The sequence below is a fragment of the Pan troglodytes genome, chromosome X (genome assembly GCF_028858775.2).
Source record: "Pan troglodytes isolate AG18354 chromosome X, NHGRI_mPanTro3-v2.0_pri, whole genome shotgun sequence".
NCBI lineage: Eukaryota > Metazoa > Chordata > Mammalia > Primates > Hominidae > Pan > Pan troglodytes.
Window position 1 is genome coordinate 143,622,882 of NC_072421.2, and position 20,570 is coordinate 143,643,451.

Sequence of the window (20,570 nt, forward strand, 5' to 3'; positions counted from 1 at the left end):
TGCTGTGATGAACACATGCATGCATGTGGCATTTTGTAAAATGACTTATTTTCCTTTGGTTATATACCCAGTAATGGGATTTCTGAGCAATAAAGCTTTATTGACAAAAACATTTAGGCTAGATTAGGCCCATGGCCTGTTTGCCAGTCTCTGGAATTAATATGGGAGCTATTGGGGTGAAAGTCAGGTCACCTTCATACACAAAAATATTGTAGAATTTGGGAACTGAGTGGACTCTACAGACATTGCTCTTTGTTGTTCTCAGATAGCAAAATCCCAACCCTGGTAAATCCAGCCCTACTTATCTATTGCAGTATGTGAACATAAATTGAGAAAAGCAAAGGATCATGCTGACAGATTTCCATTTAAATTCAAGTGAGTCCTTAGCGCTACCCAGAAATCCTACTTATTTACCTGACATACTCATTATCCCTCTCCCCCAGAAGTCTTTTCTATGTCTTACCTTTCTCACCTGGACTCCATCACCTCTGTTGCAGCAATAAAGGTGTGTACCTGAATGTCCCCATGGAAAACATTTGCAATTCAGCTGCAGGGAGTGCAACTAACTGACAGCCTACAACCATTAGCTCCTTGAGGAAATGCCTCAGCTTTCCAGGTGGGGCCACACTCTTCCTATGTAATCATTAGCCGATGACTGGATACACTGGAGGTGCAAGGACCTGGCCATTTTGGCCAACGTGGAACTCCTCTAAATTGTTCTCTTTGCCCTGGAGAACTGTTGTGGGTTGCCAATAATTTTTCAAATCTTATCACTGCCTGAGGTTTTCCCTACCTGATGCTGTTTACTCCACACATCCTTTTCACTGTCCAAACATGCAGCCTCCTTTTAGACAGAAATATAATATGCAATGTGCAAAAACATTAAAAGCTGACTTATTTTTTTTCTGGTCTCTGCATTTAAAAAATGTGTTTTGGCAAAGGATTAAAAAATAATGTTTTATCTAGTTAAAGAAGAGCACTGAGTCATCGTGCAGCTAGTGGTTGCTGATGACTAGCTAGATTCTCTGCAAACCTCCCATTGCACCATAAGCTTTGAGCCCTTCTCCCTGGAGACTAAGGCAGCAGCTCCAACACCAAAGAGCCTCACTGACCAAAAGATAACAAGATGTGAAAAGGACTGACAGCTATTTCTCCACACTATTCAGAATAGTGTTGGAGTCTGTACCTTCCTATAGGGCTCTCTGTCTCCCCAATGACTATGCCATGGAAATGTATTTATTGCATTTTACTCTTTAGACTTGAATTTATAATACAAGAAAAAATTTTGAAAGAGAAGCATAGGGCTCAAATCGTTATTTTGGCTTGCTGTTGATTGTACGGGTACAGCATCAACTGGCTGATTGTCATCTAATATTTATATCTCTTGTGTGTATAGTGCTTTGCAGTTGAGAGAATTCACCCTCCACTATTGCATGTGAATCTTCTAACAATCTTGTGAGGGGAAAAGGACAGACATTGTTTGTGTTTTACATATATGCACAATGAGGTTCATAGAGGTTGGGTATAATTATCTATCTCTTACAAATAAGGACAATGAACTTCATAGAGGTTATGTGCTTCTTTCAGTGTCACAAAGCAAGAAAATGCAAAAGCTGTCACTAAATCCTAAGATTTTCAAGTCTCACGGAGACTCATTCTACTGTATTACATGCCTTGAGAGATATTACTCTGACAAAATACAAGAAGACATCCGTGATTTCAGTCCGAGCTTTTGTCAAATATTTCTTGTGCATAATAACAAATATGGAATATTTGCTTCCTTATTCTATTTACATGAGATGCAAAAAACAATAAAATGTTCAATAATGAAAACTGCTTTGAAGTATTACTTGCGTGTTCTGCTTAAGTATTAAAAGCTGACTGTTTTTTATATTCGCTAAGAGCCTATTTTTTTATATTAAGAGATTTATTGGCTGGAACTAACTGCACAGTTGTGGGACTGGCTAGTCAAGTCCAAAATCCATAGATGCAGTTTGCCAGAAAAAGAAGGCTAGAACTCTTACACCTGGGCTAAAGCTGCTGCCCACCATGGAGATTTCTTCCTCTGTGAAGCCTCAGCTCTGTTCTTTAGGCCTTTTGACAGGTTGAATCAGGCACACCCAGATAATCTAGTATATAGCCGTATTTTTGTGAAAGACTAATTCGATTGTGACTCATAGTGAAAGTTTAGTGGACACAATGACTCAGAAATGAAAGAAACAAGTGAATTATGTGCCAGTGTCATTTGGCTATCAACCAGCATGCTGAACTACAGGACTCAGATGCATCAGTAAGTCACTGACCATACGTGACTGTTGAAAACATGTCAAATGATTTTTTTTTTTGGCTCAAGGAAACAAATGAAATTGCTCAGTTACGCAAGTTTTTTTTTTCTTTTGTAGCTCTCCAATTAAGCAGAATACATTAATTAAAATTAAAAAGTTGAATTTAGAATAACTTAGTGAGACTGCTGGAATTTTTAAATGGGTATTTATACTTATATTAAAAAGAATTAAGAGGTATAAAGCTTATGAAAATATGATTTAATATACTTTATTCAAGAGAAGAAATTTGGAAAGAAAATACATGTATTTTAATTTGTTTTTATGAAAGCAATGTGTGGATACCATCTTGTCATAAAAATAATTTCAAATAATGCAGACTATAGGACAAAATGGAAACTGTGCCTTTAATTTTGCCTTCCTTTCCCAGAAACAACCACTGTGAACAATTTTACGGATATCTTTCTAGCCCTGTTTTGTACAAATATACCTTTTTATATAAATTGGACTTTGCAGTATGTATTATTCAAACACTCTCTTATTTTCACTAAATGATGTATATTAGACATTGTTCTATGTCAGTGTATACATCATCCTGTTTAAATATATCATTTTAATGTATAGTATGGTTGTTACTGCAACTTATTTGCCCACTATCCAATTAATACGCATTTAAGTTGTCTTTCAACAATGATATGGTGCACATTTTTGTCTGTGCCTCCTTGTTCACATAAGGATAAATACTCAGAAACCAAACCGTGTGTTTGAAGAATCTGTGCATTTACAACTCATGTCAATTGAGAGAAGGGGCAGAGCAAAATGGCCAAATAGAAGCATCCACCAATCATCCTCCACAGAGGACCACCAAACTGAACAACTATTCACACTAAATAGCGCCCTTCTTAAAAACCAGAAAATTAGGTGAATTATCACAGTACATGGCTTTCACATCATAGCAAGGAAAGAGGCACTGGAGAGGATAGGAAAGACGGTCTTGAGTTACCGAATCCACCCTTCTCCTGTCCTGAGGCAGCAGCCACATAACATGAAGAGAGAATCTGTGCATTTGGGAGATGGAGAGCGCAGTGATTGTGTGACTTTGCATTGAAACTCTGTGCTGCCCCATCACAGTGAAAGCAACACCAGGCAGAACTCAGCTGGTGCTCATGAAGGGAGCATTTAGACCAACCCTAGCCAGATAGGAATCACTCATCCCAGCAGTCAGAACCTGTGAACTAAAGTGCTCTGTGGTTCTAAATAAACCTGAACTTCAGTCTAGGTCACAGGATTGTAATTCCTGGTTAAGTCATGGAGCTGTGCTGGGCTCAAAACCAGTGGAAGTGGGGTGCATTCAACCTAGTGAGACATCAGCTGGGGCAGCCAAAGGAGTGCTTTTCCACCCCTCCCTGAACTCCAAGCAGCAAAACCCTGCTGAGGTGAGAGTCCCCTTCCTCTTGCTTGTGGAGAAGGGAGGGAAGAGTAGAGGACTTTGTCTTGCACCTTGTATGTCAGCTCAGCCATAGTAGGGTAGGGCACCAGGCAGAGTCCTGACCCCTAGCTTTTGATTGACATTTCTAGATATACTCTGAGCCAGATGGGAACCCACTGCATTGAAGGGAAGAACCCAGTACTGGCAGGACTCATCACCTGCTGATTAAAGAGCCCTTCAGCCCTGAATAGTGACCTTTGGTAGCCAGGCAGTACTTACTGTGGGCCTCAGATGAGACTAGAAGACATGCTCGCTTCAGATGTGAGTAAGCACATTCCCTGTTGTGGTGGCTACAGAAGAGAGACACCTTATGCTTAAGAAAAGGAAAATAAAGAGTAAAGAGGACTTTGTCTTGCAGCTTAGGCATCAGCTTCGCCATAGTAGGGCAGAGCACCAAGTGGGTTCTTGGGGTCACCAGTTCCAGGCCTATGGCTCTTAGAAGGCATTTCTGGACCTTCACTGGGGCAGAGATGAGCACACTTCCCTGAAGTGAGAGTCCAAGGCCTGCCAGCATTCACCACAAACTTATTAAAGAGCCCTTGGGAATTAAGCGAACATCAGCAGTAGCCAGGCAGTACATCCCCATGGTTGTGGCCATGGGGAGAGACTCCTCTGCTAGTGGAAAGAGAGGAGGAGAGGAAAAGGCTTTGTCTTGTGGTTTGGGTGGCAGTTCAGCCACAGTAGAATAGAGTACCAGGTGGATACCTAAGGTTTCTATCTCCAAGCTTTGACTCCCAGACAGCAACTTTGGACTCAGGGCCAGGGGAGACTTGTCACCCAAAGGGAAGGGCACAAGTCTGGCTGGCTTTGCTGCCTGCAGATTATATAGCCATAAGGCCTTCAGCAAACACAAGCAGTAGCCATGCAGTAGTTACCATAGGCCTTGGGTAGGACCAAGTGCTGTACTGGCTTCAGGTCTGACCCAGCAAAGTCACAGTGATGGTGGCCACAGGCCTGCTTCAGTCACTCCTCCGCCAAACTCTAGGGAACTCAGCAGAGAGAGAGACTCTGTTTGGGGGATAGTAAGGGAAGAAAACAAGAGTCTCTGCCTGGTAATCCAGAGAATTCTTATGGACCTTATCTAAGACCACCAAGGTGGTACCTCTATGAGTGTACAAGATCCTCACTGCTTTTGGGCTTGGGGTGTCCTGTAATGAAGATATGGTCGCATTGACCAAAAACTTAGATCACAACACCCAAGTTTCTTGAAATACCTCAAAAGCCTTCACAAGAAGGACATGTACACACAAGCCGACTGCAAAGACTACAATAAATATGTAACTCTTCAGTTCACAGACATTGATCAACATCCACAAGAATCAAGACCATACAGGAAAACATGATCTTACAAAAAAACCAAACAAACAACTAAATAAGGCACCAGGGACCAATACTGGAGATACACTGATATGTGACCTTTCAGACAGGGAATTCAAAATAGCGGTCTTGAGGAAACTCAAATAAATTCAAGATAACATAGAGAAGGAATTCAGAATTCTATCAGATGCATTCAACAAAGAGATTGAAATAATTGAAAAGAATCAAGCAGAAATTCTGGATTTGAAAAGTGCAAATGACATACTGAACAATGCATCTGAGTCTCTTAACAGCAGACTTGATCAAGCAGAAGAAAGAATTTAGTGAGCTTGAAGACAGGCTATTTGAAAATACACAGTCAGAGGAGAGAAAATAAAAAAGAATAAAGCATGCCTACAAAAATCTAAAAAATAGTCTCAAAAAGGCAAATCTAAGAGTTATTGGCCTTGGAGGTGGTAGAGACAAAAAAGGGGCAGAAACTTTATTTAAAGGGATAATAACAGAGTACTTTCCAAACCTATAGAAATATATCGATATTCCAGTACAAGAAAGTTATAGAACACCAAGCAGATTCGACCCAAATAAAACTGCCTCGAAACATTTATCATTACATCCTAAAGATCAAGGATAAAGAAAAGATTCTAAAAGCAGCAAGAGAAAAGAGACAAGTAATACACAATTGAGATTCAGTACCTCTGGCAGCGGACTTATCAGTGGAATCTTTACAGGTCAGGAGAGAGTGGCATGAAATATTTAAAGTGCCAAAGGAAAAGATTTTTTTTATCCCAGAACAGTAAATCTAGTGAAAATATCCTTCAAACATAAAGGAGAAAGAAATGCTTTCTCAGACAAACAAAAGCTGAGGGATTTCATCACCACCAGACCTGTCCTACAAGAAATGCAAAAGGGAGTACTTCAATCTCAAAGAAAAATATGTTAACAAACAATAAGAAATCACCTGAAGGTACAAAACTCACAGGTAATAGTAAGTAAACAGAAAAACAGACTATTATAACACAGTAATTGTAGTACCTAAACTACTCATACCTTGAGTAGAAAGATGGATCATTAACCTATCTAAAATAATTGCTACAACAACTTTTCAAGATACAGACAGTATAATAAATTATAAACAGAAACAACAAAATGATAAACAGTGGTGGGATAAAGTTCAAGTGTAGAGTTCGTAACAGTTTTCTCTTTGATTGTTTGTTATTTAGTTTGTTTTTGCCATCAGTGTTAGGATTTCATCAGTTTAATATAATGGGTTATAAGATGTTATTTGTATCATGGTAACCTCAAATTGAAAAACCTACAACAGATACGCAAAACATAAAAAGTAACAAATTGAAACATATCACCTGAAAAAAGTCAACTTTATAAAAACAAAGACAGGAAGAAAGGAAAGAAAAAAATAAAGAGACCAAAAAGCACCAGAAAACTAATTAAAAAAATGGCAGGAGTAAGTCCTTACTATCAATAATAACATTGAATGTAACTAGACTAAGCTCTCTAATCGAAAGAAGTAGAGTGGCTGAATGGATAAAAAAGAGAAGACCTGACAATCTGTTTCTGACAAGAAAAAGGTTTCTCCTATAAGTATACATGTAGACTAAAAACAAAAGGAAGGAAAAAAGTATTCCATGCAAATGGATACCAAACCAAGTTAGGAATAGCTATACTTACATCAGTAAAAACAGATTTTATGGAAAAAAAACTTTAAAAAGGCACAAAGAAGGTCATGCTATAATAATGTGTGAATTCAGCAAAAGGTTATTACAACTGGAAATATATATGCACCCAACACTGGAGCACCCAGATAAATAAAACGAATATTATGAGCGCTAAAGAGAGAGATAAGCCTCAATAAAATAATAGCTGCAGACTTCCACACTCCAATTTTAGCATTAGACAGTTCATCCACACAGAAAATAAACAGACATATCAGACTTAATCTACACTATAGGCCAAGTGGACCTTTTAGACATTTACAGGACATTTCATTCAAGAGCTAGAGAATACACAATCTTCTTCTCAGCAAATGGATCATTCTCAAAGATAGACCATATATTACACCACAAGATAAATGTTAAAAAATTAGAAAAAGAAATTGTTATCATTTCAAATATCTTCTCTTAATACAATGGAATAAAACTAGAAATCAATAACAACAGGAATTTTGGAAACAATATGAACACAAGGAAATTAAACAATATGCTCCTGAGTGACCAGTGAGTCAATGAAGAAATTAAGAACAAAATTGAAAAGTTTCTTGAAACAAATGAAAATGGAAACAAAACGTACAAAAACTTAGGGGATATAGTGAAAGCAATATTAATGAGAAAGTTTGTAGCAATAAGCAACTACATCAAAACAGTTTAAAAAAAATCAAACGAATAATCTAATGATGCATCCTAAAGAATTAGAAACACAAAAGCAAACTAAATCCAAAATTAATAGATGCAAAGAATTAATATCTGAGCAAAAATAAATAAAATTAAAATTCCATACAAAAGATCAACAAAACAAAAAGTTGGTTATTTGAAAAGATAAGCAAAATTGAAAAACCTTTAGACAGACTAAGAAAGGACCCAAACTAAGAGACTAAGAGAAGACCCAAATAAATAAAATTGTAGATGAAAAGGGAGACATTACAACTGATACTTCAGAAATTCAAAGGATCATTAGAGGCTACCTTGAGTAACTATATACTAATAAATTGGAAAAGCTATGAGAAATGGATAAATTCCTAGACACAACCTATTAAGATTGAACCATGAGGAAATCCAAAACCAGAGCAGACCAATAACAAGTGATAAGATTGAAGTCGTAATAAAAATCTCCCAGCAAAGAAAAGCCCAGGACCCGATGACTTCACTGCTGAATTTTACCACACATTTAAATAAGAAATAATATCAATCCTACTCAAACTATTTTGAAACATTTAAAGAAGTAATAGTAGCAATCCTACGCAAACTATTCTGAAAAGTAGATGAGGAGGCAATACTTCCAACCTCATTCTATGAGGTCAGTATTACTCTGATACCAAAACTAGACAAAGACACACAATGGAAGAAAACTACAGCCCAATATTCCTGACAAATGTTGATGTAAAAATCATTAAAAAAATTCTAGCCAACTGAATTCAACAACACATTAAAAGGCCATTCATCATGACCAAATGGGATTTATCCTAGTGATGCAATGATGGTGTAACATATGCAAATCAATCAGTGTGCCACACCATGTTACTAGACAGGACAAAAACTATATGATCATTTAATTTGTTGCTGAAAAATGATTTAGTAATATCGCACAACTTTTCATGATAAAAACTCTCAAAAACCTGGCTATAGAAAGAACATATCTCAACACAATAAAAGACATATATGACAGACCCACATCTAGGATCATACCGAATGGGAAAAACTAAAAGCCTTTTCTTCAAGATCTGGAACATGACAGTGATGTCCTCTTTCACCACTATTATTCACTGTAGTACTGGGAGACTTTGTTAGGGCAATCAGAAAAGAGAAATAAATAAACAGCATGAAAATTGGGAAGAAAAAAGTCAAATCTTGTTTGCAGATGATATGGCCTTATATTTGAAAAATCCTAAAGACTTGATTTGTCCCCACCCAAAATTTTACATTGAATTGTAATCCCCATAATCCCCACTTGTCAAGGGTGGGACCAGGTGGAGGTAATCGGATCATGGGGGTGGTTTCCCCCAGGTGTTCTCGGATGGTGAGTGGGTTTCATGATATCTGATGGTTTTATACGCATCTGGCATTTCCTCTCCTTGCACTCAGTCTGTCCTGCTGCCCTGTGAAGAAGGTGCCTGCTTCTCCTTTGCCTTCCGCTGTGATTGTAAGTTTCCTGAGGCATCCCTAGAAATGTGGAACTGTTAGTAAATTAAACCTCACTCCTTTATAAATTACCCAGTCTCAGGCAGTTCCTTATAGCAGTGTGAGAACTGATTAATACAAGGCTCCACAAGAAAACTATTAGAATTGATAAATTCAGTAAAGTTGTAGGATTCAAAATCAACATACAAAAATCAGTAACATTTCTATATGTCATCAGCAAACAATCTGAAAAAAATCAAAGAAGTAATCCCATTTACAATTGCTACAAATAAAATTAAATACCTAGGAATTTATTTAACCAAAAATGTGTAAGGTCTCTACAAGGAAAGCTATAAAACATTGATGAAAAAATGGAAGAGTACCCCCAAAATCAAAAGGTATTTTATATTTGTGGATTTGAAGAAATCATATTGCTAAAATGTCCATAGTACCCAAAGCAATCTACAGATTCAATGCAAACCCTATCAAAACACCAATGTCATTCTTCAAAGCAATCTGCAGGTTCAATGCAAACCCTATCAAAACACCAATGTCATTCTTCAAAGCAATCTACAGATTCAACGCAAACCCTATCAAAACACCAATGCCATTCTTCACGAAAAAAGAATTAAGAAACTATCTTAAAATTTACATAGAGCAAATAAAGACCCAAAATAGCCAAAGCTATTCTGGGCAAAAACAATAGAACTGGAGAAATTACATTACCTGGGTTAAAATTACACTACAAGGCTATATTAACGAAAATGGCATGGTACTGGTATAAAAACAGAAATATATATCAATGGAACAGAATAGATAACCCCAAAATAAATCCATACACCTACAGGGAACTCATTTTCAACAAAGTTCCAAGAACACACATTGAGAAAGGGACTGTCTCTTCAGTAAATATTGTTGGGAAAAATGGATATTCATATGGAGAAGAATGACACTAAGCCCCTATCTCTTGCCATATACAAAAAGCAAATCATAATGGATTGAAAACTTAAATTTGTGACGTCAAACTATGAAAATTCTAAAATAAAATATTCAGAAAACTCTCCAGGACATTGGGCTGGGCAATGATTTCTTGAGTAATACCCCACAGGCACAGACAATCAAAGCAAAAATGGACAAATGGGATTACATCAAGGTAAAACGCTTCTGCACAGCAAAGGATGTAATCACCCAGGTGAAGAGACAATCTACACAATGGGAGAAAATATTTTCAAACTACTCATCGGTGATAATTAATATTAGATGTCAACTTGATTGGATTGAGGAATGCCTAGATGGGCGGTAAAGTGTTCTATGTGGGTGTGTCTGTGAGGGTGTTGCCAGAAGAGATTGATATTTGAGTTGGTGGACTGGGAGAGGAAGACCTAACCTCAATGTGAGTGGGGACCATCCAATCAGTTGCCAGTGCAGTTAGAAGAAAGCAGGCCAAAGGAAGGTGGCATAAGCTTGCTTGCTGAGTCTTCTGGCTCTCTTTTTCTTCTTCCCCTGCCAGACATGTACTTGCTTCTGTTCATCCTGCCCTTGGACATCAGACTCCGGGTTCTTCAGACTTGGATTCTGAGACTTGCACCAGCAGCTTCTTAGGCCTTGGATGGCCTAAGGCTTGAGGCTTAGCTCTCAAGCCTTTGGATGCAGACTGAATGTTGCAATGTTGCCTTCCTTGGTTCTGAGGATTTTGGACATGGACTGAGCAACTACTGTCTTCTTTCTTTCCCCATATTGCAGACGGTCTATCTCGGGACTTTGCTCTGTAATTGTGTGAGCCAATTCTCCCTAATAAACTCCCTTTTATAAAACAAGTATGTCCTATTGGTTCTGTCCCCCTGAAGAACTCTAATATACTATCTGACAAAGAATTCATAACCAGAGCATAAAAGGAGCTCAAACAACTTTATAGAAAAAAATCTAATAATTTGATTTTAAAAATGTGCAAAAGGCTGGGCATGATGGCTCGTGCCTATAATCCCAGCACTTTGGGAGTCTGAGGCGAGAGGATGACAAGGTCAAGAGATAGAGACCATCCTGGTCAATATGGTGAAACCTCGTCTCTACTAAAAATACAAAAATTAGCTGGGTGTCGTGGCACGTGCCTGTAGTCCCAGCTACTCGGGAGGCTGAGGTAGGAGAATTGCTTGAACCCAGGTGGCAGAGGTTGCAGTGAGCCGAGATCACACCACTGCCTGGTGACAGACTGAGACTCCATCTCAAAAAAAAGAAAAAAAAAGTGCAAAATATATGTATAGGTATTTCTTAAAAGAAGGTATACAAATGACAAACAGGTACATGAAAATGTGCTCAGCATCACTGATTACAGAGAAATGGAAATAGAAACTACAATGAGGTATCAGTTCATCTGGTTTAAAATGGCTTTTACGCATAAGACAGGCAATAATAAATGCTGCAAGGATTCGGAGGAAAGGGAATCTTTGTACTCTGTTGGTGGGAATGTAAATGATTACAACCACTATGAAGAACAGTTTGGAGGTTTCTCAAAAGACTAAAAATAGAGCTACCATATGACCTAGGAATGTCACTGCTGCGTATATACCCAAAAGAAAGGAAATCAGTACATGGGAGAGATATCTATACTACCATGTTTTCTGTAGCACTATTCACAATAGCCAAGATTTGGAAGCAACCTAAGTGTCCATCGACAGATGAATGGATAAAGAAAATGTATATATACACAATGGAGTACTATTCAGCGATAAGAAGAATGTGATCCTGTCATTTGCAACAACCGGGATGGAATTGGAGGTCATTGTGCTAAGTGAAATAAGCCAGGCACAGAAGGACAAACTTTGAAAGTTCTCACATTTTAATGGGAGCCAAAAATTAAAACAATTGAACTCAAGGAGACAGAGAGTAGAATGATGGTTGTCAGAAGCTGAGAAGGGTAATGTACGGGGGAATTAGGTATGGTTAATGGGTACAAAAATATAGTTACATAGAATGAATAACTTCTAGTATTTGATAGCATAACAAGCTGATGTAGTTAACAATAATTTATTAAACATTTTAAAATAACTAAAAGAGTATAATTGGATTGTTTTTGTAACACAAAGATAAATGTTTGATGTGATGGATACCCCATTTACACTGATATAATTACTAAGCATTGTATCCCTGTATCAAAATGTCTCATGTACTCCAAAAATATTTACACTGAGTATGAACCCACAAAAAATTAAACATAAAAAATCAAATAAAAATGCTTGTATTTGAATTGAAAGAATTAATATATCAATATAATAAAATGGCCATTTTTTCTGAAAGCAATGTACAGATTCAATGCAATTTCTATCAAGCTACCAACGTCATTTTTCAGAGTCAAAAATAACTATTCCAAAAATCACAGAAACCAAAAAAGAGTGTGAATACCCAAAGTAATCCTAAACAAAAAGAATAAAGCTGAACATATCACATTACCTGACTTCATACTATAGTATAAGGCTACAGTAACCAAAACAGCATGGTGGTGGTACAAAAACAGATACATAGGCCAGTGGAACAGAATGGAGAACCCGGAAATAAAGCCACACACATACAGCCACCTATTCTTCGACAAAGTTAACTATAATAAGCAATGGAAAAAGGACTCCCTGTTCCATAAATGCTTCTGTAATAGCTAGCTTAGCCATATGCAGAATAATTAAACTGGACCCCCTACCTTTAGCCATATACAAAAATTAAGATGGATTAAAGGTTTAAATGTAAGACCCCCAAACTATAGGAATCCTAGAAGAAAACCTTGGAAACACCATTCTGGACATTGGCCTTGGGAAATAATGTTTGACTAAGTCCTGAAAGGCAATTGCAAAAAAAAAAAAAAAATTGAAAACTAGAACCCAATTAAACTAAAGAGTTTTTGCACAACAACAGAAACTATCAACAGCATCAACAGACAACCTACAGAATGGGAGAAAGCATTTGCAAACTATGCTTCCAATAAAGGTCTAATGTCAAAAATCTATAACTTAAACAACAAGCAAAACACAGCCCATTAAAACATGGGCAAAACACATGAATGGACATTTATTGAAAGAACACATACAAGTGGCCAAGAAACATGTGAAAAAATGCTCCACATCACTCATCATCAAATCAATACAAATCAAAAACACTGGTGTGAGATACCATCTCAGATACCAATTTACACCAATCTGATAGGCTGTTATTATAAAGTTGGAAAACAACAGATGCTGGCAATGCTGCAGAGAAGAAGGAATGCTTATACGCTGTTGGTGGAAATATGAATTAATTCAGCCACTGTGGAAAGCAGTTGGGAGATTTTTCAAAGAACTTAAAACAGAACTACTGTTTGACCCAGCAATCCCATTACTGGTTATATATCCAAAATAAAACAAATAGTTCTACCCAAAAGACACATGCACTGGCAAGGTCATTGCAGCGCTATTGACAATAGCAAGGATGTGGAATCAACCTAGGTGCCTATCAATGGTGGATTGGATAAAGAAAATATAGTATATATACACCATTAAATATTATGCAGCCATAAAAAGGAACAACATCATGTCCTTTGCAACAACATGGGTGTAGCTGGAGGCCATTATCCTAAATGAATTAATGCAGGGACAGAAAATCAAATTCCACTTGTTCTCACTTCTGAATGGGAGCTAAACACTGGGTACTCATGGACATAAAAATGATGACTATAAACACTGGGGACTACTTAGAGAGGGAAGCGAGGGAAGGTCGCAAGGGTTGAAAAACTGTTGGGTACCATGCTCAGTACCTGGGTGATGGGATCATTTATACCCTAAATCTCAACATCACACAATAAAGTGCTGTAACAAACCTGCACATATACCCTCGAATCTAAAATAAAAGTTGCAAAAAATAAAATTTAAGTAGTCCCTACAAAATTTCCCTCCAAAGAGACTACCCATTTATTTATCTTATTCCAAATAGCACACGAGACTAAATGTTCACTCACAGTAGTGTATCTTACTATAATTTAACTATTTTAGGCCCAGCGTGGTGGCTCACACTTGTAATCTCAGCAATTTGGGAGGCCTAGATGGGCGGATTGCTTGAGTCCAGGAGTTTGACACCAGGTTGGGCAACATGGCAAAACTCCATCTCTACAAAAAATGCAAAAATTAGTTGGGCATGGTGGTGTGTGCCTGTAATCCCAGCTACTCAGGAGGCTGAGGCAGGAGAATTGCTTGAACCCAGGAGGTGGAGGTTGCAGTGAGCTGAGATTGCACCACTGCACTCCAGCCTGGGCAACAGAGCGAGACTCCATCTCAAAAAACAAAACACAAAAAACAAACAAACAAAAAAATTAGCCAGGCATGGTGGTGTGTGACTGTGGTCCCAGCTACCTGGGGGGCTGAGGTGGGAGGATCGCTTGAACCCAGGAGAATGAGGTTGCAGTGAGCTGAGATTTCAGCACTGCACTCCAGCCTGGGCAGCAGAGAGACCCTGTCTCAAAAACAAATTTATTTGGTGATTTGCTGGACAAAAAAAATTATTCTTGTTATTAATTATAATTTTCCTAATTAATAATTATACTGAGTAAAACTTCAAATACGTATTGTCCATATAACTCTTATGAAATGTTCTTATGACTTTTACCTGTTTTCCTACTGAATTGATTGCCTTTGTATTTAGGTTGTTAGAAGCTCTGTATATATTCTGGATATTAATACTTTGGCTGTAGTTTATGTTTACATATTTTCTCTTAGCTTTCCACTTATATTTTACTTTATGGCATCTGTTGTTAATGGATAAGTGTTTACATACTCAAATCTGTTGATCACTTCTTGTAGGCTTCAGTGTTTTTTGTCTTGTGGAAAAAGGTTTGTTCCATCTTAAAACAGTGAAAACATTTTTCAAATTTTTTTAGTATGCTTAGTAGTGGGTGTTTTTCATATCCTGATCTTTAATTCATATGGAATTTAATTTTTGAATTATCTGAAGAAAGGATCTAATCACACACATAAATCCATACATATGCATACATATATACACACACACACACGCGTGTGTGTGTGTATATATATATGTATAAAAACAGAAAGATAATTGCCCTATGACCATATAAGTATTTTATTCATCACTGATTTATTATGCAGCGAATTCTTCTGTATATCTGTGTTTGTTTTTAGACTTTATTTTCTATTTACTTTTCTATTCCTTTGCCAGTGGTACTGTCTTTTATTATAACTTTATAGATAGGGCAACTCTCCAACAACCATTGTGTCATATGTAATGTCCTTTCTATTCTCATTAGTTTTTTTTCAAACAGGTTTTTGAGTGAGCCTGTGAAGTTCTACCACAAAAACGCTAGGTTTTTAAAAATTAGGATTGCATTGAATTTATGGATTATCTCTACTTATTTCCGTTTCTCATCCCTATTGTTGTATATCTGTACATTCATTTGGTCTTCTCACATTCTCCAATCTTTCTCTAACCTTTCATTTAGATTTCAGGAGTGTTCATCAATATTATTGATTAAAAAACTGGCTTTTGCACAAGCAACAAATACAAAAATAGATGAATTGGACTACATCAAAATGTAAACCTTCTGTGCATCAAAGGACACAATGAACAGAGTGAATAGGCAAACTAAGGAATGGGAGAAAACATTTGCCAATCATATTACTGATAGTGGGTAAATATCTAGAATGTATAAAGAACTCTTAAAACTCAACATCAAAAACACAAATAACCTAATTAAAAAGAGGTTTTTAATATATATTAAAAACTTATGGTTTGAATGTTTGGTCCCCTCCAAAACTTGTGTTTTGGAAATACAATAACCAAAATAACAGTGTTGGAGGTGAGCCATAATGAGAGGTGTTTAGATAATGAGGGCTTTACCCTCGTGAATGGATCAATGCTGAAATAAAATTGGCTTTTAGGAGTTGATGCACCATCTTCCACTTTTCTGCCATGTGAGGATCAGTGTTTATTCCTTATGAAGGGCAGTGCTCAGGGCACCATATTGAAAGTGGAGATGTGGTCCTTACCTGACAACTGAACCTACCAGTCCCTTGATCTAGGTATTCCAGCCTTCAGAACCGTGAGTAAATAAATTTCTGTTCTTTATAAATTACTCGGTCTGTGGTATTCTTCTATAGCAACATGAAACTGATGAAGACACACTTGTATAGAAATTTATCCAAAGGATATACTAATGGCCAATAAGCACCTGAAAAGTTGTTCAGCATTACTAATCATTAGGGAAATTCAAGTGAAAAAGTACAATGAGACATTACCTCACACCCATTAGAATGGCTGCTATCAAAAAGCAAAACCAAAACAAAAACAAAACAGAAAATAACAAGCATTGGCAAGGAATTAAAATCGTTGTGCACCATTGGTGGAAATGTAAAACAGCTGCCACTATGGAAAACATTATGATGATTCCTCAAAAAGAAAGAAAGAAAACAGAACTACACTATAATCTAGAAATTCCACTTCTTAGAATATACCCCAAGGAATTGAAAGCAGAGCCTTGAGGAGATATTTATCCACTCGTGTTCATAGGAGCATTCTTCACATTAGGCAAAAGGAGGAAGCAACCCAAGTATTCATCAGTAAATGAATGGATAAAACAAAATACAGAATGTACATACAATGAAATATTATTCAGCCTTAAAAAGGAAGGGAATTCTGACACATGTTACAACATAGATGGACCTTGAGGACATTAAGCTAAGTGAAATAGCCAGTCACAAAATGACATATATGTATTATTCATCTTATCAGTGATATCAAGAGTGGTTAAATGCATTGAAAGAGAAAGGAGAATGGTGGTTTCCAAAAGCTAGTGGAATTAAAAAATGGGAATTTGTTGGCCAGGCGCGGTGGCTCAGGCCTGTAATCCCAGCACTTTGGGAGGCCGAGGCAGGTGGATCACGAGGTCAGGAGATGGAGACCATCCTGGCTAACATGGTGAAACCCCGTCTCTACTATAAATACAAAAAAATTAGCCCGGCGTGGTGGCGGGCGCCTGTAGTCCCAGCTACTGGGGAGGCTGAGGCAGGAGAATGTCGTGAACCTGGGAGGTGGAGCTTGTAGTGAACCGAGATTGCACCACTTCACTCTAGCCTGGGCAACAGAGCGAGACTCCATCTCAAAAACAAAACAAACAAACAAATGGGAGCTTGTTTAATATGTATAGAGTTGCAATTCTCAAAGATGAAAAAGTTCTGAAGTTAGATTGCAAAGAATGTGAGCATACTTAATGCTCCTAAAATGTACACTTCATCACAATCTTTAAGAACTGGCTTTTGGCTTTATTAATCAAGTCTATGTTTTTAATGTTCTCTATTTTTAAATTTTTGCTTTTATTTGTTGTAAGGTCTTCCTTTTGCTTTCCTTGTATCAATATTTTTTTATTAGTGTATAGAAGGTGGCTGATGGGCTCTCTAGGGTAGTGGCTGGAGTGTGTCAACTGAGGAAGGAGTTGGAGGAGTGTGTCAACTGGGAGGCTTCTCTTCAGGATGGGTGAGCTTGGGAACCCCTCCAATGTATTGTTAATGTAAGTAGAGCTATATGCTGCTGGTGGAAATTTTTTTTTTTTTTTTTTTTTGAGACGGAGTCTCGCTCTGTCGCCCAGGCTGCAGTGCAGTGGCACGATCTCGGCTCACTGCAAGCTCCGCCTCCTGGGTTCATGCCATTCTCCGGCCACAGCCTCCCGGGTAGCTGGGACTACAGGCGCCCGCCACCACGCCCGGCTAATTTTTTGTATTTTTAGTAGAGATGGCGTTTCACCGTGTTAGCCAGGATGGTCTCGATCTCCTGACCTCGTGATCCGCCCACCTCGGCCTCCCAAAGTGCTGGGATTACAGGCGTGAGCCACCGCGCCCGGCCCTGCTGGTGGAAGATTTTAAAGTATTTTTCTCCTCGACAACGTTACTTCAACCATATACACATATCACAACCACACTTGCACACACATGCTTGCTATGGTGGTCTGTAAGTACTGCAAACCCTTCTTTGCTTCTCTGTCAGGTTTTAATACTCTTTTAAGGGGCTCTTTCCAGGCAGATAATTTCTTTTTGGCTTTAGGAAAGAGTCAAATGCCAGAACTATATGTCACCGTGTGTGTGTGTGTGCGCGTGTGTGTGCGTCCGTGTGTGCGTGTCCGTGCGTGTGTGTGCATATGTGCGTGTGTGTGCATGTGTGCAGGCGTGTCTGCATGTGTGTGTGTGTGTGCGTGTCTGCGTGTTTGTGTGCACGTGTGTGTGTGTGTGCGTGTGCGTGCGTGTGTGCCTGTGTGTGTGTGTGTGTGTAGCTGTGGGGACTCTTGGGAGAGGATGACCTTCTCTTACATTCTGAATATGCTATATCAATTACCTTGAAAATTATCCCAGACATCTCTCAGGCTCTTTCTATTTGTTTTCTCTGTTCTTGGAGTTTCTCTAATTCTGTCATTGCCATGTAATTTTTTTTTATTGTTGGTTTTTTTATTGGGCAGGGCATGATGGGCTCATGCCTGTAATCCCAGCACTTTGGGAGGCTGAGAAGGCAGGCAGATCCCTCGAGTTCAGGAGTTTGAGACAAACCTGGGCAACATAGTGAAACCCCATCTCTACAAAGAATACAAAAAATAGCCAGGCGTGGTGGCGCACACCTGTAGTTCCAGTTACCTGGGAAGCTGAGGTGGGAGGATTGCTTGAGCCCAGGAGGCGGAGATTACAGTGAGTTGAGATAACGCCACTGCACTCCAGCCTGAGTGACTGAGCGAGACCCTGTCTCAAAACAAAAACAAAAGCGAGACCCTGTCTCAAAACAAAAACAAAAGCAAAAGCAAAAAACAAGCAAAACAAAACTAAACAACAATTAAAAAACTCCATGAAATTATTTTTCTGATCTGTTTTTTAGGCTGTTTTTTTCCCCGTTTTGTTCCTGTATCTTAGACAATTCAATCACATCTATTTTGAGAAGATCCTCACAAATTTTGAGTCTAACATTAACTAGTTAAAAATGATGGGCATTTTTCCCTCAGTGTCTATTTTCTAGACCGTATGCTAGGGTCTTCATACGCATTATCTCTAATGCTCAAACACTATAGAACGGAGGCTTAATGTGGATAGAGACCATAGGATATCTTGGCCACTATGGTTTTCTTAGTGCCCAGCCCAGCTACCAGCACATAGTAGCTACTCAATATATTTGTTGAAGGAAAGAATGAAAACCCTTTATGATAAATAGCTTTATTACAATTTAACAGATGATGAAATCTTAGCGCAGACAGGTTTATTAGCCTGTTCTAGGTGGTAAGTACCGAAGACAGGATTAAAATACAGATTCATCTGTCCTCTAATATGCTACAATACTATTATGAGGGGTTCTTTAAGTGCAACTTTAGAAAGGAGATATGAAGTAATCTTCTGAATCTGACTTGAATTCTGTTTTTTTCTCTATAATGTAGTTGTTTATCAAAATTTGCCCTTGTGCGTGATGCAAAACAATAGTCTGTTATCTAGCTCAATGGGCGCTGATTTTAGAGGGGAGAGATATGGCTTTAGAGCAGTTTATATTAACAAAGTGGGAGAATTTTGACTTATCACAGGTTCAGAAAGTGGCCCCACAGTATGAAATGATCAATGCAAAAACTAAGTTCATTTTAAGGCAAGTATATGAAAGTATGGTGTTCAAGGCAAGACCCGCTGTATTCTATCCTAATTAGCTCTCTTCTGAAGAATTCTATTTCTCTCCAGGATATTAGCAAAGCATGTGACATATGAGATGGCAAAGGAGCAGATCATGTTTTAAATCTGGCCATGCTCGTGCTTTCAATGTATCTTTATTTGTCCCCCCAGGCACTGTCTTCCTTTTTTACCTCACCATTCTTTACTATAGAAAAACTTACTGCCTTGTCTTCCTGTCCACTCTTGCCACTTCAGATCCATCCTGCACACAGCAGCCAGAGTGATATTTCAAAACAAAAATAAGATCTTAACATACCTTTTATTAAAGGCTTTTAATAGCTCCCTGAGGTTCTAAAGATAAAATAGCATTAGAGATGATGCCTTTCATGAACCGAGTCATTCCATCCTCTCTAGCCTCATATCCCATCACTCCCATTTCTCACACTGGGGGATATGACAATGCTGAAATGCTTTTGAGGTACACAATTGAGGTAATTTGATGAATTTAGGTAATGCAGTGTAGATATCCCATAAGAATATATATATATACACACACACACACGCACACATATATATACACACACACATATATACACACACACACACGTATATATACACATATATGTATATATACACATATATACGTATATATACACATATATACGTATATATACACATATATACGTATATATACACACATATATACGTATATATGCACATATATACGTATATATACACACATATACACACATATATATGTATATATGTATATATACACATATATGTATATATGTATACATACACACATATACACACATATATATGTATATATGTATATATACACACACATATATGTATATATACACATATACACACACATATATGTATATATACACACATATATATGTATATATGTATATATACACACATATATGTATATATGTATATATACACACATATATACATATATACACACATATATATA